We start from the raw sequence: 25,036 nt of genomic DNA, 5'->3' as shown, positions 1-25,036 counted from the left end.
TCTGAGGGGTGTAAATGATTATTGAATCAAATAGATAATGGGGGATTAATTGACAACTGAATTGATCAATTCAGCACCAAATGAATTAAAACAGTGTAAATCATATAAAAGAAGAACCATTCAATGATTCCTTTTATCTCATGACCTTGGAATATTTAAAGTACATTTTAAATGTTCAGTTACAATTCCCACCATTTTTATCAATTTGAATCACTACAATAACATTTGCCGTGGTGGCAAATCAAATCCACTCAACTTTTATCATTGAGGTCCATATGGAGAATGGCTAAATATGTTTTCCTGTCTGGATTCAACCCAACCATTCAGGTCGCATATGGATTTTTACCAGAAGAAGAAAGGTGTATTTGTATTTATTGTGGATCCCCACTAACAAGGCAGCAGCTACTCTTCCTGTGGCCCAGCAACTTAAGGCAGTTGTACCATTTAAAAAACATTCACAACAGATTTCACAAGACACTAAGTGTGTGCCCTCAGGCCACTAGTATACTACCAAATATCGACAACACAAAATCAACGTCAATAGTGTATGTTAACGTGTGTATGCATGTGTCTGTTCCGGCGTTTGTCTCTTCACATCAAGTCAAATACTATGTAAATATTCGTCTCAGCCAAAAAGCATATATGCTTGGTCCCAGGAACCTTTAATTTTATTTGAACTGTGTGTTCTCACATGTTAGCCCCTTGCTCTGTATTTCCTCTGTAGTCACAACAGCGGGTAAATAAATGATTTAAAGGTTAAGGCAGGCATTTCCTACTTGCCAGTTAGGGCTCCTCTTGAAGGTTTAATTACTGGGACTATTGCCAAGGTCATACTGTCCTCGCAGATCATATTTCCCCCACTATGGGGCAATACTGCCAGTCATTTCACTGGGCCTTTGCTCACACGGGTATTTCTCCAGAGAATTCATGGCACATACCCTGACCAATACCAAACACCAACAAGAAACAGTAATAGATCATTCCCAGAAACAGACCACCCCTGTTGGTGTTCGTTATAGGTACAGTCACACATAACATCCACTATCGACTGGATGTTCACTTTACTCTAAACATTTCAAGATCAAGACCACAGAGAAAAGTGTACTTACATGGAATTGCTTGGAGATGATTTAACCCAGAATTGTAGATCTACATTATGGACAGCTAAGCCATTTCTAGTTTCAGGGGATTTGGCATCTCCATTGAGGCTAGAACATAAACAAGTGGGTGTGTCACTTCGTCAAGAGTTTAATTACATCCAAACACTGCCCCTCCTTCAAAAGTAAATATACAAATATAACCATCTGCCAGCTGCTCGGTAAATACGCTGCTGAGACCAGTCTGTCTGTCATAACATGGTGGATATAGGGTTTGTATGCGCTCAAGACAATCACTTTCTTCGGCAAGAATAAGCTTTCCTATTTTAGAGAAAACGTCTCTGTGATCTCATGTGTAAGGCAGTAGCACACTAGACATTTAGATTAACTCTCAAAGCCATGGAGACCGTTGGTTGACTTTCCATTTAGGGTCCTATAAAGTTATAATGTGACATTACATGGACCAAACACATTAGAATGGTGAGCTCCTGGCCTTCCGGGTGGCGCAGTGGTTAAGGGTGCTGTACTGCAGCGCCAGCTGTGCCACCAGAGACCCTGGGTTCTCGCCCAGGCTCTGTCGTAACCGGCCGCGACTGGGAGGTCTGTGGGGCGACGCACAATTGGCCTAGCGTTGTCCGGGTTAGGGAGGGTTTGGCCGGTAGGGATATCCTTGTCTCATCGCGCACCAGCGACTCCTGTGGCGGGCCGGGCGCAGTGCATGCCAACCAAGGTTGCCAGGTGCACGGTGTTTCCTCCGACACATTGGTGCGGGTTGGATGCGCGCTGTGTTAAGAAGCAGTATTGCATGACTTTCAACTTTCAACCTTCGTCTCTCCCGAGCCCGTACGGGAGTTGTAGCGATGAGACAAGATAGTAGCTCCTAAAACAATTGGATACCATGAAATTAGGGAGAAAAGGGGTACTATATATATATATATATATTTTTTAAAGAATGCTGAGCTCCCAACACTTGACGCTGACCACAACATAATAGATAAATGGCTTTCTATACAGCATCTGTGCCAAGTAGAAAATGGCTGTCCCCATGCAGACTGTGGTATGGGAGGCAAAACTCAATAAAGATCTATTCAATATTCAAGTGAGGCAGAAGTAAAGGAAATCATATTTTTTTTACTTTTGAGACATGTTTCTCTCAAAGCGCAATTCAGCATCTACTAGTGAACAGGCCTTCACTAAGTATAGTTCTTTACAGCACAAATTGTTCCATCTGGTTTGAATCAATATCTCTTAATGTAGACACATGCTGAAAGGAGTACGAATATTGTTCTACCAATTCTCCCTGACCTGTAGCCTCAAATGTACACAGCTGAGAGAGGAATTCCAACCGTACTACTTTAATTTAAAGCAAAGTAATGAACAACAGTTAGGCTAATGAAATTCACAAGCAATTGAATTCCATTCAATTAAAGAAAAGTAATTCATGTATTTAATTTCTGACACCCAATGAAATGCTCCCTTAACATCATCTCCAGCATCAACTCAACATCAACATATGTGAAAATGGCACGTTTCTGTCACGGATCCCTCGGGAACTGTCACTACGCACACCTGGTCCCATTTGATTAGTAATTGTATAAGTCTGCCCTTTGTTCACCATTGCCTGTTGGTTGTTGTTCCAATGTCCGTTGGTCGTGTGAGTACCTGTGCTGTGTTGCTTTGGATTTCGTGCTGTGTGTATTGTGCAGATGATTATGGGTCTCGTCCCGTGTGGTATCATCGTGCTCTTGTGTTATTTACTTGAGGAAGTCCTTGCTCTTTTGCTTGGGTTTCAACCCTGTGTTTTGTATACGTGTTTGTTTGGTCTTCGTCCCTGTGCCTTTACACGGCACGCTGTAATTTGGATAAAGATTTTTTTTTTTTACTTACTCATTCCTGCACCTGTTTCCCGATCCCTTCTACCAACGTGACAGTTTCTGTGTGTTGTAGTTTAAAAAGTTAGCGGTGCTTTGAAAGGCTGGTCATGGCACATCATCTTCATTCCAGACACCCTAGACCTACTCTAATTCATATACCACCCCAAAAGATCCACAGAGGACGCAATCTCAATCACACTCTACTCTGCCCTCTTCCACCTAGAAAAGAGGATTACCAATGTGATGATGCTGTTCATCGACCACAGCTGTGTTCAACACCATAGTGCCCTAAAAAGCTCATTAAGCTAAGGACTCTGGGACAAAACACCTCCCTCTGCAACTGGAACCTGGACTTACTGACAGGCCGCCCCCAGGTGGTAAGAGTAGGTAACAACACATCTGCCACGCTGATCCTCAACATGGTTGGCCCCCCAGGGGTGTGTCCTTAGTCACCGCCTGTACTCAGTTTACCCACGACAGTGGCCAAGCATGATTCCAACTCCAAGTTTGCTGACAACACGACGGACGACGGTGACAAGCCTGATCACCAACAGTGAGACAGCATACAGGGAGGAGATCAGAGACATGGCAGTGTGGTGCCAGGACAACAACCCCTCCCTCCACGTCAGAGTGGAGAGGGTCAAGCGCTTCAAGTTCCTCGTTGTCCACATCACCTAAAAATTATCATGGTTCTCTCACACCAGTACAGCCTTCCTTAGGAGGCTAATATCACTGGGCATGTCCCCTGAAATCCTTAAGAACTTTTAGATGCTCCATTGAGAGCATTCTGACCTGTTGTATAACAGTCCGGTATGGCAACTGCAGAGGGTGGTGCAGACGGCCCAGCGCGTCACTGGAGGTGAGCTCCTAGCCATCCAGGACGTAGATGCTAGGCGGTGTCTGAGAAAGGCCTGAAAAATTGCCAAAGACTCCAGCCACCCGTGACGGGGACAGTTCCTCATGCTCCCGTCCTGCAGACGGTCCTGGTGCATCAAGACTCAGACCAACAGACTCCTAAACAACATTTTACCCCTGGCCATAAGACTGTTAACTGGCTAACAACTACAGCTTCCCCTGACACCTACGCTACTTTCTCCTAATCCCTACCTGCAAGTACAGTACATATCTATCATTTGTCATTGGCACTGTAACTGTATATAGCATCCGCTATTTATTGTGTTTTTTTATTTTTATATACACACAGTTGAAGTCTGAAGTTTACATACACTTAGGTTGGAGTCATTACATTTTTTTACTTGGATTAAATGTCAGGCATTTTGAAACTGAGTTTAAATGTATTTGGCTAAGGTGTATGTAAACTTCTGACTTCAAGTGTTTGTGTGTGCAGTACCAGTCAAAAGTTTGGACACCTAATCATTCAAGGCTTTTTCTTTATTCTTACTATTTTATACATCGTAGAATAATAGTGAAGACACCAAAACAATGAAATAACACATGGAAGTAACCAAAAAGTGTTAAACCAATCAAAATATTTTTTAGATCTTCAAAGGAGCCACCCATTGCCTTGATGACAGCTTTGCACACTCTTGGCTTTCTCTCAACCAGCTTCACCTGGAATGCTTTTCCAACAGTCTTGAAAGAGTTCCCACATATGTTGAGCACTTGTTGGCAGCTTTTCCTTCACTCTGTGGTCCAACTCATCCCAAACCATCTCAATTGGGTTGAAGTTAGGTGATTGTGGAGGCCAGGTCATCTGATGCAGCACTCCATCACTCTACTTGATCAAAAAGCCCTTACACAGCCTGGAGTTATGTTGGGTCATTGTCCTGTTGAAAAACAAATGAGAGTCCCACTAAGCGCGCAAACCAGATGGGATGGTGTGTCGCTGCAGATTGATGTGGTAACTGTGCCTTGAATTCTAAATAAATCAGTGTCACCAGCAAAGCACCCCCACACCATCACAAGTCTTCCTCCTTGCGTCACAGTGGGAACCAAACATGCAGAGATCATCCGTTCACCTACTCTCTCACAAAGACACCTCGGTTGGAACCAAAAATCTCAAATTTGGACCTATCAGACCAAAGGACAGATTTCCACAAGTCTAACGTCCATTGCTCGTGTTTCTTGACTCAAGCAAGTCTCCTTCTTTTTTTGTGTTATTTAGTGGTGGTTTCTTTTCAGCAATTCGACCATGAAAGCTCCTCTGAACAATTAATTTTGACATGTGTCTGTTACTTAAACTCTATTTATTTGGGCTGCAATTTCTAAGACTGGTAACTCTTAACAAACTTATCCTTTGCAGCAGAGGTAACTCTGGGTCTTTCTTTCCTGTGGCAGTCCTCATGGGGCGGCAGCGTAGCCTAGTGGTTAGAGCGTTGGACTAGTAACCGGAAGGTTGCGAGTTCAAACCTCCGAGCTGACAAGGTACAAATCTGTCGTTCTGCCCCTGAACAGGCAGTTAACCCACTGTTCCCAGGCCGTCATTGAAAATAAGAATGTATTCTTAACTGACTTGCCTGGTTAAATAAAGGTCAAATTTAAAAAAATATATATATAAAAAAAAAGAGAGCCAGTTTCATCATAGCGCTTGATGGTTTTTGCGACAACACTTGAAGCAACTTTCAAAGTTCTTTAAATTTTCCAGATTGACTGACCTTCATTTCTTAAAGTAATTGGTGATCTCTTTGCATATTTCAGCTGTTCTTTCCATAATATGGACTTGGTCTTTTACCAAATAGGGATATCTTCTGTATACCCCCCTACCTTTTCACAACACAACTGATTGGCTCTAACAAGTTAAGAAATTCCACAAATTAACTTTAACTATGAACACCTGTTAATGTAAATGCATTCCAGGTGACTACCTCACGAAGCTGGTTGAGAGAATGCCAAGAGTGTCATCAAGGCAAAGGGTGGCTACTTTGAAGAATCTAAAATATTAAATATATTTTGATTTAAGACTTGTGGTTACTACATGATTCCATATGTGTTATTTCATAGTTTTTATGTCTTCACTATTATGCAATGTAAAAAATAGTTTTAAATGTAAAAACTGGAATGATTAAGTGTGTCCAAAATGGACCGGTACAATATATCTTGAATTTAAGTCGTCCCCAAACAAAGCAGTATGCTGTGTGTCGCAAATGAGAGTGCAAGGGGGGGGGGGCTTTTTCAAACAAGGTCATTGGCAGCACAACCCTTAAGAAAAAAGATTGCAGTCACAGTGCAGTTAGAATGCAATATAACTACAGTATGCTGCAATTACTGCACCCAAAATTGCACAGTCGATTGCAGTTACTGCAGTTTTACTGCGGTTTCAAAACTGCAGTCTTTTTTGTAAGGGAAACACCTTACACACTACTAGATGTTGCATTTCTGCCATAATATGTAAAACCTCTGCAATATGACTAAGCTGCTACTTCCTTTTTCTTTACCGAATTAAAATATTGATTCCCTTCTTACCTTTCCCTGGCTCTCATTTGAGCTGTCACTCTTCTCCACATCTAGGCATGGTTTATGTCCAGGTAAAGGTGAACTGCTCTCAGGGTTACAGAGGTCCATTCGGCTACACACTATAATTCAGATTAAGCAACTTTTCCATATGGAGTCCTAACATGTATTAATTACCCTGTGATAAGTGCCGAGCAGCGTTGGCTTCCATTTATAGACACACAAAGCCACAAATAGCTTGCAGACGGCATCCAGCCTGCAGGGCACCGATAACTATAATGATCATGCCATTGCTAGCAACTGTGCTCTGTGCCCCCGGTTAATGCATGGCCACAATTGTATTTGCTCTTCTCTCAGATCAAATTTGTCCGAGGGGGTCCCTGGAGCGGCGGTCTCCGACGGTGTAATGATGACCAAGGACGAGTGTTTCACCCACTTCCCCACAGTTATTTATATACAGTAAGTCTGTTCCCATTAAACAGTTATAGACAATTGCATTAAGAATAGTGTAGAGCAGGGGTACTCAACTCTTACCCTACGAGGTTTTCTGTTCTACCTGATCATTTCTAACACACACCAGGTGACCCTGGTCTAAATCAGTCCCGGATTAGAGGGGAACAATTAGGTTTTCTGTTCTACCTGATCATTTCTAACACACACCAGGTGACCCTGGTCTAAATCAGTCCCTGATTAGTGGGGAACAATGAGGTTTTCTGTTCTACCTGATCATTTCTAACACACACCAGGTGACCCTGGTCTAAATCAGTCCCTGATTAGAGGGGAACAATGAGGTTTTCTGTTCTACCTGATCATTTCTAACACACACCAGGTGACCCTGGTCTAAATCAGTCCCTGATTAGAGGGGAACAATGAGGTTTTCTGTTCTACCTGATCATTTCTAACACACACCAGGTTACCCTGGTCTAAATCAGTCCCTGATTAGAGGGGAACAATGTGGTTTTCTGTTCTACCTGATCATTTCTAACACACACCAGGTGACCCTGGTCTAAATCAGTCCCTGATTAGAGGGGAACAATGAGGTTTTCTGTTCTACCTGATCATTTCTAACACACACCAGGTGACCCTGGTCTAAATCAGTCCCTGATTAGAGGGGAACAATGAGGTTTTCTGTTCTACCTGATCATTTCTAACACACACCAGGTTACCCTGGTCTAAATCAGTCCCTGATTAGAGGGGAACAATGAGGTTTTCTGTTCTACCTGATCATTTCTAACACACACCAGGTGACCCTGGTCTAAATCAGTCCCTGATTAGAGGGGAACAATGAGGTTTTCTGTTCTACCTGATCATTTCTAACACACACCAGGTGACCCTGGTCTAAATCAGTCCCTGATTAGAGGGGAACAATGAGGTTTTCTGTTCTACCTGATCATTTCTAACACACACCAGGTGACCCTGGTCTAAATCAGTCCCTGATTAGAGGGGAACAATGAAAACAATGCGGTGGAACTGACTGAGGTCCAGAGTTTAGTTTGATGGGTGTAGAGGAATGGTCTTAATGTGATGGAGCACTACTTGTTAATTCTTAGTCAACAAAAAACTATAAGAGTTACAATTGTCATTTCAAAGGCAATGGAGTTATTGAAATGACAGGGCGATGCAGTCTCTGAGAAGAGTAATTATTTTATTAAACAAAAGATTTATTAAGAAATAACCAGGACAAAGCAATGAATCTTATAGGATGAATAAATAGTGAAGATTTTGTTGGCAAAATGGTAGTGTAAACAATTCAGAATAGAAAGGGAATAGGAAGAAGGTTACGGTTGTGTCTATTCTACAGCATTTTGATTAAAAGGATAAAAGCAGGATGATTATTTGAAAGTCCTAAAACTAACAAAGACAGGTATTTCTAAGAGAAATAAAAATAGCCTAATAATAGAGTAACGGGTACAGATTTAAACGCTCAGTCAAATCGCTATTTATTTTATGTTCGTATTCTTATCTTGTATTATTTCTTATTGTAGAGAAGGAACCTGCAAGTAAGTATTTCGTTGGACGGCTCAAGCTGGATACTCTTACGTTTAGTCTGCCTGCACTCAACGGTCTTCAGAGAACTCTCCATGCATGCAGAGTCCAAAACAAAGCCGTTCAGAAGTCCACTTTTCCCCGGTAGGTAGCCTAGAATCGTTCTTGATTCTTAATGACCACAACCACGTCTGGTCACTGATCCTGAACACAGGGACTGGTGTTCACACGTTCAGTTTATAGTCCTGGGACAGGAAGAGGTGAGGTCTCCGGTCAGGAGAGCTGCGATTGAAAAACATCACAGCACACATTACAAAACCGTCTTATTACACACATCTCAACACTTTTAACCCGGTCATTTTCAGTCTGTTTACACTGTTTGCTTGTGGGGAAAAAAAGGAGTTTGAGGTACTTCATGTGCAGTCCATTGATTCCAATAGAATCTCATTGGCTGAGCCGTAGTCGTCTTCATCGAGGACCCTGCTGTGTTTGTCTCCTGTCTGACTACCGTTTGGTTCAATAAGGCTGATTGGATTGTCCTGAACATTATCTTATGCTGGTAGGTGTGAAATAGGCATACGGGGGAGGAGGACTCCTGCTAGGAACTTGCTGTCCCCCTCTTCCTGTGTTGTCTGGCCAGTGAAGATGGGTCCTTGCACATTCTCCTTGTGGTCTGGTGAAGATGTGTGAAGCATAGAAATAGAAGGAATAGAATTGGAATCTCTAACCCTGGTAATTTGACTGGTAAACAATTGATTTTGTAATTTCAGTTGAGTTGACTCAACAAATCACAGCACAGATCAAACGGTACACTTCCTGATTTTCATTCCTGACATTGGTACACTCAATGGCTGCCAGTCTACCGTTTTTGCCATCATTGACTTGAACGGGGGAGTCCGTTCTATTCATTCTATCTCTATGGTGTGAAGTTGACGCTCCTCTACATCTCCCCCTGTTGGCCATCCTTCGAGGGCTGGACCATTGAAGCTGATGGACAAATATGGCGGTGTTGCTACAACGGCAACCTTTCTGTAGCCACTTTTCCAGTGCAATTTGTACACACTGAAATCTTATGAACCACTTGGTTGTGTATGTTGAAGGGTGCATTCATTTCTTTCCACTGTGTTATAGTCTGAGCATGCAGAGAACCAAGTTAAATGGAATGGAATGCTAGTAATTCCGATATGATTGACGCTTAAGGTGAGCACCTTAGAAAGCTGACGTAATATCTTTGTCAGGCTGGCTGGCTTCCAGTTGCATCCTGCCTGTACTTTGTTGAAGCACGTTTGGTAGCAATTACAGCCTTGAGTCTTCTTGGGTATGAAACTACAAGCTTGGCACACCTGTATTTGGGTAGTTTCTCCCATTCTTCTCTGCAGATCCTCTCAAACTCTGTCAGGTTGGATCGGGAACACAGCTATTTTCAGGTCTCTCCAGAGATGTTCGATCTGTTTCAAGTCTGGGCTCTGCCTGGGCCACTCAAGGACATTCAAAGACTTGCCCCAAAGCCAGTGTCTTGTCTGTGTGCTCAGGGTCATTGTCCTGTTTGTAGGAGAACCTTCGCTTCATTCTGAGGTCCTGAGTGCATATCATTTCATCCATTTTAGAAGAAGGCTGTAACGTAGCAAAATGTGGAAAAAGTCAAGGTGTCTGTATTATTTTCTGAACACACTGTACAATTTTTGGATGACTAATTAACAAGGGGCTTTTCATTCAACACATGATTGACTAAATAATGAATGCAGAAGGGAGTGTGATTTATTGTGGTCTATTGCTGCAGACTGTATGTATGAGCAGAAGCCTTACCTTACCTTACCCCCCCATTTTAAAATACCTGTCTGACTCTGCCCTTCCAGATTTCGGCAGATAGCAGGCCTATTTATCTACCCATGAAGCAAGCCAAATCGCCCTGAAGCTTGAAAGTAAATAGAAGCAGCAGACTGGTGCTCCTGACTGAGTATTCTGAATGTGTTAGGCCTCTTAAAACACGTTTGTTCTCGGTTTGGGAGTAGGTTAAGTCTGTCTGCCTGCGTGTCTGTCTGGGTTACTGTCTACCTGCTAGTATGTCTGTCTCCCCTGCCCAACCGGCTTGTCTGTCTGACTTCTGACAAGCCAATGAAAGCAGACCTTGGGAGGTCAGTCTAATCCCCTACGTGTGCCACATTTCTCCTTTATCACAGCTGTCCCTGTCCATCTCTGCTCAACCATCTCCCTGCCTCCTCCTGTATGGGACTGAGACTGCAATACAACTAGCAAGGGAGCTGGTGGCCTGCCACTTGTGTCATAATAATTGTGTTTATACAGTATGTGCAATGCCATATATCTGCAGACAATGTTTAATGCCACACATAGTGTTTTACTTCAAAATCCGTGTTTTTCTTTCAGTTTGATGTTGATCTTTCATCAAATATACATGGTGTAGAGGAGGGGGAAATCACCAAATATACATGGTGTAGAGGAGGGGGGAAATCACCAAATATACATGGTGTAGAGGAGGGGGGATATCACCAGACAATCACCTAAAGATCACAGTGAGTCATGTGCAAGCCAGGAGACTCAACATGACCTCTTAATGATTCGTAGCAAAGCTTCATGAATCACAACATAACTTGCCTTTTGATTTTGTAAACAAGACTAGCAAGAGAGCTAGTGAACAGGCTTTGAATAAGCCTCCCTCTCAAATGTGAAGGAACTCTTTTTGTAGCACTTAAGGGGAAATCTGCAGTTGCTACATCCATTTTCTGACATATAGAATTAATGATAGGTACCCATTGATTCTTGAAGAATATATAACTTATAAATGCCTCATGAAATTAGTTCAACTGTCGTACCCCATCAGAACCCAAAATATAATATTGTTTACTCCCATGTTTGTCAACAAAGTAAAAGTAAACAAACACTTTATAGCCTCAACATGATTAAAACTATCATTGTGATATCATGGATGGCCAGTCCTCTGTCTATGAATTTGAGTGGTTTCTCCAGGCCCATCACTCTTTTTTCACGCTTTTTAGAGAAAGTGGTGGGGAAAATGCTTTGTTATTGTTTCAACTGCTGATTGTCCCTTTAAAATAATATTTTAATGGTCCAAGCTTCTCAGAATCCTTGGAACGTCCCCCCGTTGAATTTGAAATGTAAAATGTTTAGGGTTAGGTAAGGGTTAAGGTTAGGGTTTAGGGTATGGCTGTCCCAAGGATCCCGGGTAGCACTGGATTAACCAAATGTATTGCCTAAATCAAACAGAATGGTCATTTTTGGGAACATGCTGACAGAATAACATAGGCCGACTAAATTATTTTCATCCAAGAAAGTTGGTTAAAAGTAATTTAAGTAACTTGTATCTGCTCATGCGTGTTGCCAAAAGGGTCTGATTAAATATCTTGCTTTAAGCAAAAGTAGACATTATTTATTCATTGAATCTTAACCGTATCTTTCTCCTACAGCACGTGCCCACATTCCTCAATTGGTGACATATGCTGCAGCCCTATATTCCTCATGACTGTCATGTCTGGCTGAAGGTCCTGTGGGCTCAGGGAAATGTTTTTTTTTTAAGTTAATCTATTTTTAAGCGCTGCTGTAATTAAAGTAATCAACATGTTATAAAAAGAAAGGGTTTCCTAGTTTGTGAATTAATTAGTGAGTAGGTAGGTACCATAAATCAATGGCTTCTTGGAAATAATTGTGTATATTACAGATTATGGGTATATGATTGATGTATTTCACTGGGCTGAGGTAATTTCTAATCCTACCTGAATGTATTCCCATGTGTATCAGGGTCAAACCCTGCCTGTATTCCCTCAAACACTTACGGTTATTGCTGCAAGAAAGCAATGTCATGTGTATGCTGCAAGAAAAAATAAAGAATTGTGTGTACTCAACAAAACCAGTGTGAACAAACAAACAACTATACTGAATTATTAACATGCTCTCTCGCTCTCCAGGAAGGCTGTTTCCAGGAAACCACTTGTTGGTTGTCTTCTCTTGAGCCACATGCAGACATTTTCTTTTTCATTATTTGCACACAAGAAAAGACAAAACAATGCCAGTTTTAAAAGACAAGTGCAGGAGAGGTAAAAAAAAATGAACCGAGCATCTTGTAAAGGAACCTTTAAAAAAGATTGAAAAATGAACATGTATATCCTGATTATTAAAACACAGGATTTACACCAATACAAATAAAATATTTAGGTCAAATGCTTAATCAACAGTGACAGATACTGTAGGCAGACAATTATTGGGAAGAGTCATTGTATGAATATCCAGTTGATATTTGTTTTATTTTATATTTGAAGGACTTGACGTTTCAGTTCGAGGTGGTCTGGGAGAAAGTTCCAAAAGAAGACCTCTTTAAGTGATGCAAAATTGACCCAAAGTTGTGAACACCAAGGCTGTAAACACAAGCACCTTTGGAAGCGATGACAGCATTGTCTTCTTGGGTATGACGCTACAAGTTTGGCAGACCTGTATTTGGGGAGTTTCTCCCATTCTTCTCTACAGATCTTCTCAAAGTCTGTCAGGTTGGATGGGGAGCGTTGCTGCACAGCTATTTTCAGGTCTCTCCAGAGATGTTAGATCAGGTTCAAGTCAGGGCTCTGACTGGGCCACTCAAGTACATTCATAGACTTGTCCCGAAGCCACTCCTGCGTTGTCTTGGCTGTGTGCTTAGGGTCATTGTCCTGTGGGAAGGTTAACCTTTGCCCCAGTCTGAGGTCCTGAGCGCTCTGGAGCAGGTTTTCATCAAGGATCTCTCTGTACTTTGCTCTGTTCATCTTTTCCTCAATCCTGAATAGTCTCCCAGGCCCTGCCCCTGAAAAACATCCCCACAGCACGATGCTGCCACAACAATGCTTCACCGTAGGGATGGTGCCAGGTTTCCTCTAGACGTGACGCTTGGCATTCAGGCCAAAGAGTTTAATCCTTTTTCATCAGAATCGTGTTTCTCATGGTCTGACAGTGTGTAGGTCCCTTTAGGCAAACCTCAAGCAAGCTGTCATTTGCCTTTTACTGAGGAGCGGCTTCTGTCTGTTCACTCTACCATAAAGACCTGATTGGTGGAGTGCTGCAGAGATGGTTGTCCTTCTGGAAGGTTCTCCCATCTCCACAGAGAAACTCTAGAGCTCTGTCAGAGTGAACATCGGGTTTTTGGTCACCTGACACAATCCTGTCTTGGAGCTCTATGGACAATTCCTTCAACAGTCAACTGTGGGACTTTATATAGACAGCTGGGTGCCTTTTTCAAATCATGTCGAATCAATTGAATTTACCACAGGTGGACTTCAAGTTGAAGAAAGATCTCAAGGATGATCAATGGAAACAGGATGCACATGAGTCTCATAGCAAAGAGTCTGAACTTACAGTACCAGTCAAACGTTTGGACACATCTATTCATTCAAGGGTTTTTCTTAATTGTAGAATAATAGTGAAGTAATAAAAACTATGAAATAACAGATCATGTAGTAACCAAAAAAGTTTAACACATCTTTTAGATTCTTCAATGTAGCCACCCTTTTGCCTTGATGTTAGCTTTGTACACTCCTGGCATTCTCTCAACCAGTTTCATCTGGAATGCTTTTCCAATAGTCTTGAAGGAGTTCCCACATTATGCTGAGCACTTGTTGGCTGCTTTTCCTTCACTCTGCATTCCAACTCATCCCAAACTATCTCGAATTGGGTTGAGATCTGGTATTTTGTTGAGGCCAGGTCATCTGATGTAGCACTCCATCACTCTACGTATTGGTCAAATAGCCCTTACACAGCCTGGAGGTGTGTTGGATCATTGTCCTGTTCAAAAACAAATGATAGTGGGACTAAGTGCAAACCAGATGGGATGGTGCATCGCTGCAGAATGCTGTGGTAGCCATGCTGGTTTAGTGTGATTTGAATTCTAAAATCAGTGTTACCAGCAAAGCACCCCCACACCATCACACCTCCTCCATGCTTCACGGTGGGAACCACACATGCGGCAATAATCCGTTCACCTACTCTGCGTCTAACAAAGACACAGCGGCTGGAACCAAAACTCTCGATTTCCCACCGGTCTAATGTCCAGTGCTCGTGTTTCTTGACACAAGCAAGTCTTCTTATTGATGTCCTTTAGTAGTGGTTTCTTTGCAGAAATTCAACCATGAAGGCCTGATTCACGCAGTCTCCTCTGAACAGTTGATGTTGAGATGTCTGTTACTTGAACTCTGAAGCATTTATTTGGGCTGCATTTTCTGAGGTTTGTAACTAATGAACTTATCCTCTGCAGCAGAGGTAACTCTGGGTCTTCCTTTCCTGTGGCGGTCCTTATAAGAGCCAGTTTCATCTTAGCGCTTGATGGTTTTTGCAACTGCACTTAAAAACGTTCATAGTTCTTGAACTTTTCCGTATTGACTGACCTTCATTTCTTAAAGTAATGATATCTTTTCTCTTTGCATATTTGAACTGTTCTTGCCATAATATGGACTTGATTTTTTTCCAAATAGGGCTGTCTTCTGTATATCCCCCTCCCCTACATTATCACAACACAACTGATGGGCTCAAACGCATTAAGAAGGACAGAATTCCAAAAAATCTACTTAAAAAGGCACAGCTGTAAATTGAAATGCATTCCAAGTAACTACCTCATGAAGCTGGTTGAGAGAATGCCAAGAGTGTGCAAAGCTGTCAAATGCAAAGGGTAGCTACTTTGAAGAATGTCAAATATATATTTTTTTGTTTGTTTAATGTGTTATTTCATAGGTTTGATGTCTTCACTTTTATTATACAATGTAGAAAATAGTAATAAATTATCAAAATCCTTGAATGAGTAGGTTTCCAAACGTTTGACTTGTACTGAACGTAAATAAGGTATACGGTTTTTTTTGTGTAAATATGCAAACATTTCTTAACCTGTTTTCGCTTTGTCATTATGGGGTATTGTGTGTAAATTGCTGGGGAAATTTTTTTTTTTTGAATAAGGCAAAATGTGGAAAAAGTCAAGGGGTCTGAACTTTCCAAAGGCACTGTAGTCCTACCAGAGTGGCTTACCCTAAAAAACGCATCCCGTAACAATATAACATGGAAATAGCTGTTCTATCATTCAGGCTACAGTAGCAGCCAATGTGTGGTGTTTAATGTAGGCCTACATTAAAAAACATGCATAGCTTGACATTAACCTGTTTATCCACCTGGCCTTCAGACACGGACGTGACAGAAAATTATGTTGTGGCGTTTGATGAACGAAACCACTTAAAACAAATAAAATGTATCATTTTTCCCTGTCACGTTCGTGACCAAGATGTAGCGTGGTATGTTTTCATCCTTTATTTTGGAATGGAAAACTTAAAACAACAAAACAAACAAATGAAACGTGACGCTACTATAATGCTCACAGGCAACTATACATAGACAAGATCCCACAACGCACAATGGCTACCGAAATATGAGCCCCAATCAGAGACAACGATTAACAGCTGCCTCTGATTGGGAACCATACTAGGCCAACAGAAATATAATTCACCTAGATAACCCACCCTTAAATCACACCCCGACCTAACCAACAGAGAATAAAAGCTCTATAGGCAGGGTGTGACAGTACCCATCAAAACTATGAAATAACACATATGGAATCATGTAGTAACCAAAAGTGTTATAAAAAATGTTTTAATTTGTTTATTTGAGATTCTTCAAATAGCCATTCTTTACCTTGATGACAGATTTGCACACTCTTGGCAATCACTCAACTAGATTCATGAGGTAGTCACCTGGAATGCATTTCAATTAGCAATTTCTTTCCTTTTTAATGTGTTTGAGCCAATCTGTTGTGTTGTGACAAGTTAGGGGTGGTAACAGAAGACAGCCCTATTTGGAAAAAGACCAAGTCCACATTATGGCAAGAACAGCTCAAATATGCAAAGAGAAACGATAGTCCATTACTTTAAGATCAGTCAATAACTTTGAAAGTTTCTTCAAGTGCAGTCGCAAAAATCATCAAACGCTATGATGAAACTGCCTCTCATGAGGACCACCACAGGAAAGGAAGACCCAGAGTTACCTCTGCTGCAGAGGGTAAGTTTATTAGAGTTACCAGACTCAGAAATTGCAGCCCAAATAAATGCTTCCGAGTTGGAGTAACAGACCTATCTCAAAATTGACTGTTCACAGGAGACTGTATGAATCAGGCCTTTCATAGTCGAATTGTGCAACAAAAAAAAACACTACTAAAGGACACTAATGAGAAGAAAAGACTTGCCTGGGCCAAGAAACACGAGCAATGGACATTAGACTGGTGGAAGTTTGTTGTTTGGTCTGGAGTCCAAACTGGAGAAAGCACAAACCACTAAGCACAAACCCATCTGTTTGAGCTTAGTGGGACTATCATTTGTTTTTCAACAGGACAATGACCCAGCACACCTCCAAGTTGTGTAAGGGCTATTTTACCAAGAAGGAGAGTGGAGTACTGCATCAAATGACCTGGCCTCCACAATCCACCGACCTCAACCAAATTGAGATGGTTTGGGATGAGTCGGACCGCAGAGTGAAGGAAAAGCAGCCAACAAGTGCTCAGCATACGTGGGAACTCCTTCAAGACTGTTGGAAAAGGATTCCATGTGAAGCTGATTGAGAGAATGCCAAGAGCGTGCCTAGCAGTCATCAAGGTAAAGGGCTATTTGAAGAATCTCAAATATTAAATATATTTTGATTTGTTTAATAGTTTTTTGGTTACTACATGATTCCATGTGTTATTTCATAGTTTTGATGTCTTCACGACCATTCTACAATGTAGAAAATAGTAAAAATAAAGAAACCCTTGAATGAATAGGTGTTCTAAAACTTTTGACGGGTATATTATATTGTAGTCAGCTTATTAGAAGACTTGGAGGCATGGCTGGTTAGGGGTGTGACAGATTGTCATGCCAGTTACTGTGTTATGTTGTGTTCTGTCATTAAATGTTAAGCTTGTACACTTCCAGTTCTTCAGTCTTAATGTGACTGACATTAGTGCATGTGATACCAAAGAATCTACTAAATGGTCATTAAGACAGTCACCATTTCGTTGCAATATTATTTCGCTTTTTTGTTACATACATTTCAATTAAAAAAATATATCTTACAAAGACGTACAGTTAAATGCATGTTGGAATACGTTATACAACACATTTCCAAATAAATGTTATAATATATTTACCATATTTCGAGAAATACATGTGAAAATATATTCTAAAATACATTCGTTAACGTATTTCAGAATGAATTTGAAAGGCAGTAAATACATTTTCCGATGCATTTGACATCTATTTTGATTTTAGTATAATTTCCAGATTTAGGATAATTTCACTTCAACAAATGTAATTGCATAACATCTAAATCCTATACAAAAGCACACAATCTATAGCAATAGATATGTTGGGGAAAAAAACATGCCTATGACAGCTTTCTTTGAAGAAATGTAAATCTTACATTTTAAGTCAGGTGCACCACTTTTACAAGTTTGTTTTATGTACAGCTTTGCAGAAATCCAGCTCAACCCTCGCACATTTCTTGACAAAACAATTGTGTAAAGCATAGGTGGAAGACAAGATGAAAATATTATTTTTTAAACGGGAGTAAGCCAGAGAATGCGACCTTGCTCCTCAAACACTCCAGCTATAGAGCAGAATTGAGCATCCTGCATACTAGCTGTGAATAACAAGTTGTTGTGGTAGGTGGGATATGAGAAGTGCACCGCAGGAACTCACTTTGTTAGTCAGGCGAAGAATAGTTCAACTAAAGGGTCCCTTTCAAACTTGGAACATACATTTGTGGTTGTACAGCTTATACTTGGGCCTGTACATCTTGAGTTGCAATTATCTCTCATTTTGCCAAATACAGGAGGTTTCACAGAGCCTGGACTTTTCAACAAGATTCACAAAACAAAGCTTTCTGATAAATGTTTGACAAATGTAATAATTGGCAATATAAAAATAGTGAAAGAATGAATCTCAAAATGAAATATCATACTGGGCAAGTAAAGTCTAAAGTGTTGCACATTCTAATACAGAAGCAGGATTTTCTTAACGGATTAAAGGTCAAATGCAGATGTTTTTATCTTAACATAAAATCATTTCTGAGTAACAATTAAGCACCTTACTGTTTTTGTGTGTTTTTTTACTAACAAAAATAGTTTCTCAGCAAAACGTCATTTCTCAAGTGAGATTTTTGCTAGGACTGTCGAAGTGGTCTGCGAGAGGGGCCTTATTGGACAAGCCTAATGGGAGGGATAATGTATGTAACATGAAAAATGGCAGTTATTAGAAGGACTATTTGAAAACACCACCTGAAATGTCAGCCTGATTTGGTGGGATGGATTTTGGGCCTTCCATGGTGACATCACCATGAGGTAAATTAGTTAATAGACCAAAATAAAGAATGTCAAACCTCTCTACCAATAACAGCTCATTTTTAGTGTTCCCCTTCTCACTCAGCTCTAACCTAACGTAGCAGGCGTAAAAGAAAAGCCTGAAACTAGATCCCCTACATCCTGGTCTTGACGAGAAGAAAAAAACTGTCGGGGGAGGTTCTCTTCTGCACTGTTCAACCAATCCAGTAAATGTGGAGGAGGAGTTAAGATGGAGTGTCACCTTGTTAACATTCAAAAGCGGAAGTCACGTCGCAGGCTCTCTTTCCATTTCCCATGAAAATCTGGTTGTTGGGGACTCGGCAGAGGCTACTCAGACTACTCCCTGACAGTCATAGCAAAATTCTTGCTTGAGAAATTGCTCTTTACTAAGAATACATTTTTGTTTGTTTTTGACCATTTTAATTACAAAGACCTGTAAGATATGAGGTGTTATGTTATTCAGACTCTTTGGCCTTTCACACTTAAATAACCACTTGCCAAACCAACCGGTGGTTCATTGGTAGAGGTAGCTGGAAGAATAACACGTTGATCAACTGAACATAAACTTTCTTAATTGGAAGAGCATAACATATTTTAAGTGCTTAACAGATATTTTTCATATACGTTTTGTGAGTCTTCCTTTCAGAATGAGAGGCTGGAGTGTAACAATACTCTTTGTGTCATTGTGGTTGGACTCCTACATGGATGGAACAAGTCTATTGTTCTGCCCAAACAAAGACTCCCGTTGTTCAATGAGTTAGTTATTGCCATGGTCTTACCATGTACTGTAGCAGTGAACAGTGTTGTAAATTCTCCCAAAATAGCAATGTAATGACAACTGCCAATTTTACTCGTTTTTTACTTACATGAACATATCTTTAGTTGGAATATCTTACATTTTTTTACAAGTCAATACAAAGGTAAGGAGAGACAGTTGTGTGCAACAAGTCAGTTGTCAACATTTTTTGCATGCAAACCTTAGACATGTGGTCAGGGGGGATAGTAAGCACTGTTAGAGTGGATGTGGCCGTCTGGATCCTGTGGCCGTCTAATGCCTCCCTGTCAGCGTTCTGTGTCAAGGGCTCCATATCATTGTCAGGGGGGGGGGTAATCTGAGGTATCTAGCAGTGGATGCCCAGGAATTGAACATGATTGGGTGGGAAATCAAATGGATGATCGGTAAATCATCTAGTTTGACAGCATACTGGCATTTCACAACTAGAACTTTACAATTGTCAAGACGAGTCCATGTCTCACTTTATCTGTTGTCTAGATCCAGATTTACCTTATTTAATTGAACCTTTATTCAACCAGGCAAGTCAGTTAAGTACAAATTCTTATTTACAATAACGGCCTACCCCGGGCCAATTGTGCGCCACCCTATGGGACTCCCAATCACATCCGGATGTGATGCAGCCTGGATTCGAACCAGGGATGCCTCGCCTTAGATCGCTGCGCCACTCGGGAGCCCTAATCCCAAAATGAATGGGAAAGAGGCACTGAAAAAAATGAAATTTGACAGTAGGTATCTTTTTGATTAATCTGGGGTTGAAGGATACTATTGCTGCATCTAAACTTGTAATTATTCGTCTACCTCATGCCTTTTGCACACATTGTATATAGACTCCCCCTTTTTTTCTACTGTGTTATTGACTTGTTAATTGTTTACTCCATGTGTAACTCTGTGTTGTCTGTTCACACTGCTATGCTTTATCTTGGCCAGGTCGCAGTTGCAAATGAGAACTTGTTCTCAACTAGTCTACCTGGTTAAATAAAGGTGAAATATATATATATATTTTTTTTAAACAACAGATGGGGTGGGTCACAGCTTCAACTTGGCATTACACCACTTCTGAGCATGGAACACTTCTGACAAACTTTTGAATTGAACAATCCAGTTAAAGTCATTTGATAAGGGGCCAAAAAGAGCATATAGATGCAGGATCTTAATTTGAGCCAGTTTGCTACAGCAGGAGAATAATCCTTCAGCAACTGGAAATGTGAATTACAGTATTATGATGATTATATCTAATGGATGTTGTAAGGGTTGATACATTTTTCATAAGTGAAAATCAAGTCTGAAATTTCAAACTGGAAATTACAAACTACAGAAGCCTTTTTAAACCTAAAATACACTACAACTTTTACACTTCCTGCATTGCAGGACAGTTATCCCGCAACAGGGTGATCAAATGAAGATCCTACATCTGTATGGGACACTATGCGATGACTCTGACAAGTTTCAAAGATTGCATCAGAAACTCTTTCAAGGCTCTTTCAAAAAATATGATTGGTCTGTCCTCCCTTCGCCTCCTTATCTCGACTGATTGGAAAAGACTTGACCAGGTGAAAACCAGACTAATGATGAGCTTCCACCAGCTGGATTTTCCCAGGTCAGTTTGTCAGACAGTGCTGATAAAGGAGAGGGGGGTGTAGAAAGGGCGTGTTTTTTTAGACCCCTGAGAAAGCATCTTGCTTACCGTCATGCTATTTTTCACCACTTGAAGTGCATAGCTTTTAAACGAGGTCTCCGGTTCTTGTTCAAAAAAATGACCAATTAAGGACAGTCTCCAGATCAGGCTGAGAAGAACCAAAGACATTAACAATCATGAAGACCATAACGCAGGGTTTCCCAAACTCGGTTCTTGGGACTCCAAGGGGTGCACGTTTAGTTTTTTTGCACTAGTACTACACATCTGATGTGAATAATCCACTAATCATCCATCTTTGAATCCGCTTGTAGTGTTAGGGCAAAAACCAAAATGTGCACCCGTTGGGGTGCCGAGGACCGAGTTTGGGAAACGCTGCCATAACCTATAGATGGAGAGAATGTTCTGAAAAAACAAGACATAATATTGGAGTCATTTTAAAAAGACAATACCAACCTAGGATTCTATTCTGCCTCACTTCAATTTTGCCAACACAATTATACCCTGAGCCATTGGAGTGGCAAACCCCACCCACCACTCCGTTGCCTTTAGAGACCACAGTCTGAATCCTTTTGGACAGGCTACAGTCCACAGCGTGCGCCGGACCTGGCTGCTGGGCTTTGGGTTGCTGGCATCCTTCCTCCTGGTCAACAAGCTGCCAGCTCATGAGAATGTCTGTCTCCGTGGTGATAGCAACAGCGCTTTCCTGCTGGGCCCGGCAGGCATCGAGGCACGGGATGGCCTTGTCCCTCATGACTTTCATCTTGATGCAGCTCCCAGTATTCCTCAGGGCGGTGACAGCTTCGTGGTGGCTGACCACTTGAATGTCCAGGCCGTTGACCTGGATGGACAAGTGACACATAATACAGTTGGACACCAGCAAAAGTAGAAGCAGGGGTCGGGGTGGGAAATAAACGCTATCGCTTCAAAGTATTTATTCACTGAAAAAAAACAGGTGTATTTGTAGGCCCGCAATAGATTATTCAGAGCCACATTTGGTTTAAGAGTTTGAGATTTCATTTTCAGTGCAGTGCAAATGATGAAAGGACAACTCTTTGACCAATATCATATTGATATTTACCATAGATATAGATATTTTTGAATACTTGTTTTTAAGAGAGAAATATTTGTTTCTACTAACCAGCATAACTCCCTTGTAGCTGTAACCTCTGCAGACCACAGTTTATACATTTGTGTCTATCTAATGCCGCCCCCCTCTGGCCAGGAGGTGAATTGCAATGGGCCTGGTATAGGGGGAATGTACACTGTTGATTTATAAACGGGCTGAAACTACAGGGCCGATATTTGGGTCCAACCTCCAGCAATGTGGACCACCGCCTTTTCCGATGGCGCTCCTCTCGACACATTGGAAATAAAGATGTTTTGAAAAGGGAATACACTATAGTAAAAGTGGGCTACAATAACTGGAAGGTAATGGCGAACTCGACCAAGGGAATTGTTTTAATCAGCTGTGGTTTCTCTTCACAGCCAATACTCTGATCTGAATTTGAATCTGTCTGCATCTGAAATATGTCAGCTGAGCACTAACACTGAACTGAAATATCAACTGCCTAGGTAAATATTTAGCTATATTACTGCTGGCAACATTCCTGCCATTTATAAATGCCACTCCACAGATATGATTATTATTAGCTACCCTTATCATGCAAGAGGTGTGGTGCTCCAATTGGGGTTGCAACAGTGCTGCATCAAGTCTGACAGCTCTGCTGCTCCTGAGACGAGGCTCACCTGGTCATGCTCCTTGTAAGGCAAAAAGCCCACCCCTCCTGCAATGCTGATTCCTAGCCCCTTTGGGGGCAGTCTAGGAAGAGGGGAAAAACACACAGCGCAAATGAGCCTATTTCTCAGCAGAGCTACCTACAGAAAGAACTGGGCCTGCATACAGAAAGAAAAGTTAGAGTATATCTCTACCACAGAGAGCAGAATGCTTCTATTCTATGCGACTTCCATTGTAGCACTAATAGGAATTGACGTTGTTGACATGAATATACAGTGCATTAGGAAAGTATTCAGACCCCTTGACTTTTTCCACATTTTGTTACGTTAAAGCCATATTTGAAATGTTTTTTTTGTAAATGTGATATTTCCGTTTTGTAAAATAAATTTGCTAAAATTTCTAAGAACATGTTTTTGCTTTGTCATTATGGGGTGTTAAGAATAAGGCTGTAATGTGGAAAAAGTCAAGGGGTCTGAATACTTTCCGAATGCACTGTATTATAAAGTGTGCAGATTTACTCTGAAGGGCACTTTGGAGGTGACCGATTCGTGTGAGGAGGTCCTGTCAGCAGCCCCAGCTTGGACCAGTTTCCCGGAGGTAGCGAGGCTTTCAGGGCTACGTGGGGCGACTGGACCCTGCATGCTGAGCTCTGCAGTTTCCTGTCCTCCCGGGTGTCTCCTTTGTTATGACAGAACCTACAGGGCATCCCCTCTCAGAGAGAGAGAGAGAGAGAGAGAGAGAGAGAGAGAGAGAGACTTTCAGCACCTTCAGTACACCGTTTTCTTTTTAAAATCTTGACTTACTAAAGACAGAAAGAAAAATACTTCCTCATTTACTTCCAAGAGGAGGTTTAGAGCTCAGCTGAATGAAGTTGAAACCCTTCTTGCTACAGCACATTCCATTAAAGGCAAAATCTGAGAAAGGAGGCTCCTCCTTTAATCTGGGGAAAGGACCTTGGTCTGACTCCATAGAATGACTCCATAGAATGAAGAGACATTTCTCGTAACTGTAAAACATGTACCTCTGAAAGTAGAACCTATATGCATGTATTTTGGAGTTGTAGAGAGATTGCCGGATTTTGCAAATCTATACATACTGCTGCACAGAAAATACTAGATGTACAGTTTGATATGACCCTGTGTGTCTATCTTCTTAATGCCCAGCAGGACTTTGTTCTTGATCCTGGCAGAGAAAATGTTTTTATGACTATCACATATTTTGCTAAGAAATGTATTATTTTATTGTGGGCTTCTAATACTTCTCCTACATTTAAAATGTGGATTGACCAGATTTTTGACTTTCTTCCTCTTGAAAAGCTCACTTATGACCTCCGCAAGAGACAGCCCAAGTTTGATAGACTCTGGTCTCCACTAGTCAACTATATTTCAAATTGGACAGAGTGAATGGGGTGATTAGGGAAATGAGCACATGTTGTGTAAGGTGCTGTAAAAATAAATTAGCTGAGACAACAAGCAAATAAGGCTGGAAAGAGCTACTAAGAACCTCGATAGTGCTGCTGCAAGGTTCTTTTTTTACATTTATTCAAAATTATTTTTATTTTTAAGTCTGTCACATCAGTGAAAGTGGAATGTGCTTTGTTGGTTGATTGAAAAAGAAAGAAAAACACCCAATACATGGGACATAGTAAAAGTGAGACATCAATGCTAAGTAAAGCAAGACAGATAAGTTAAACAGAAGAGCAGGCTCACGTCTTCAAGCTGTTCCTCCATCTGCTCAGCATCCTTCTCTGGACTGGAGTCCCCTCACACTGTCGTAGACTGGGAACAGGTTGAGGCCCCCATGCAGGAGCTTCTTGGAGGCTGCCACCCAGCGCAGGCCAGAGATGGGCCAGTTGTGGCTACTGCTGCGACTGGAGGATGCGTTAGCCTGAGCATTTCTACATCCCTGGAGTCAGAAAAGATCCTGCATAACTACCGACGTTATGATTACTCAAGTCTACAATGTTTGCCGATTGTGAATCGGAGCTGAATTTTCTGATTGATATTACACTTCACGGTTAAATCGAGAAATTAATCTCCTTTTAAATTGTATCTCTTTTTTTGTCATCTCATTTTAAATCGATTAGTGCACAGTTCTAGACTAGGGAAGGCACCTTAACAAATGAAACATTTGTACATACCTGTCAGCAACAATTCGCT

General features: G+C 41.2%; 1 protein-coding gene and 1 long non-coding RNA gene across 3 annotated transcripts in view; one reads left to right on the top strand and one right to left on the bottom strand.

Moving 5' to 3' along the window:
• mlip (muscular LMNA-interacting protein) overlaps nt 1-6,529 on the bottom strand; it is a 46,624-nt gene extending 40,095 nt beyond the window's left edge. The window contains exon 1 of one of the 2 annotated variants that reach the window (XM_035800991.2): nt 6,395-6,529. The gene's annotated coding sequence lies outside the window, so the exon portion shown is untranslated. Of the gene's footprint in view, nt 1-1,109; nt 1,196-6,394 lie in introns of those variants that run through there. The other variant, XM_035800992.2, reaches the window with a different exon arrangement.
• A 196-nt stretch (nt 6,530-6,725) lies between these two features.
• Nucleotides 6,726-12,223, top strand: LOC118402620 (uncharacterized). Its single transcript, XR_004829511.2, has 4 exons — nt 6,726-6,841; nt 8,368-8,512; nt 10,225-10,290; nt 11,812-12,223. It is a non-coding gene; the product is annotated as an uncharacterized LOC118402620 (long non-coding RNA).
• The last annotated feature ends 12,813 nt before the right edge of the window (nt 12,224-25,036 follow it).

This window comes from Oncorhynchus keta, chromosome 24, assembly GCF_023373465.1.
Source record: "Oncorhynchus keta strain PuntledgeMale-10-30-2019 chromosome 24, Oket_V2, whole genome shotgun sequence".
Lineage (NCBI taxonomy): Eukaryota > Metazoa > Chordata > Actinopteri > Salmoniformes > Salmonidae > Oncorhynchus > Oncorhynchus keta.
Note: the sequence above shows the minus strand (reverse complement) of the source record. Positions and strands in the feature narration are given on the sequence as shown.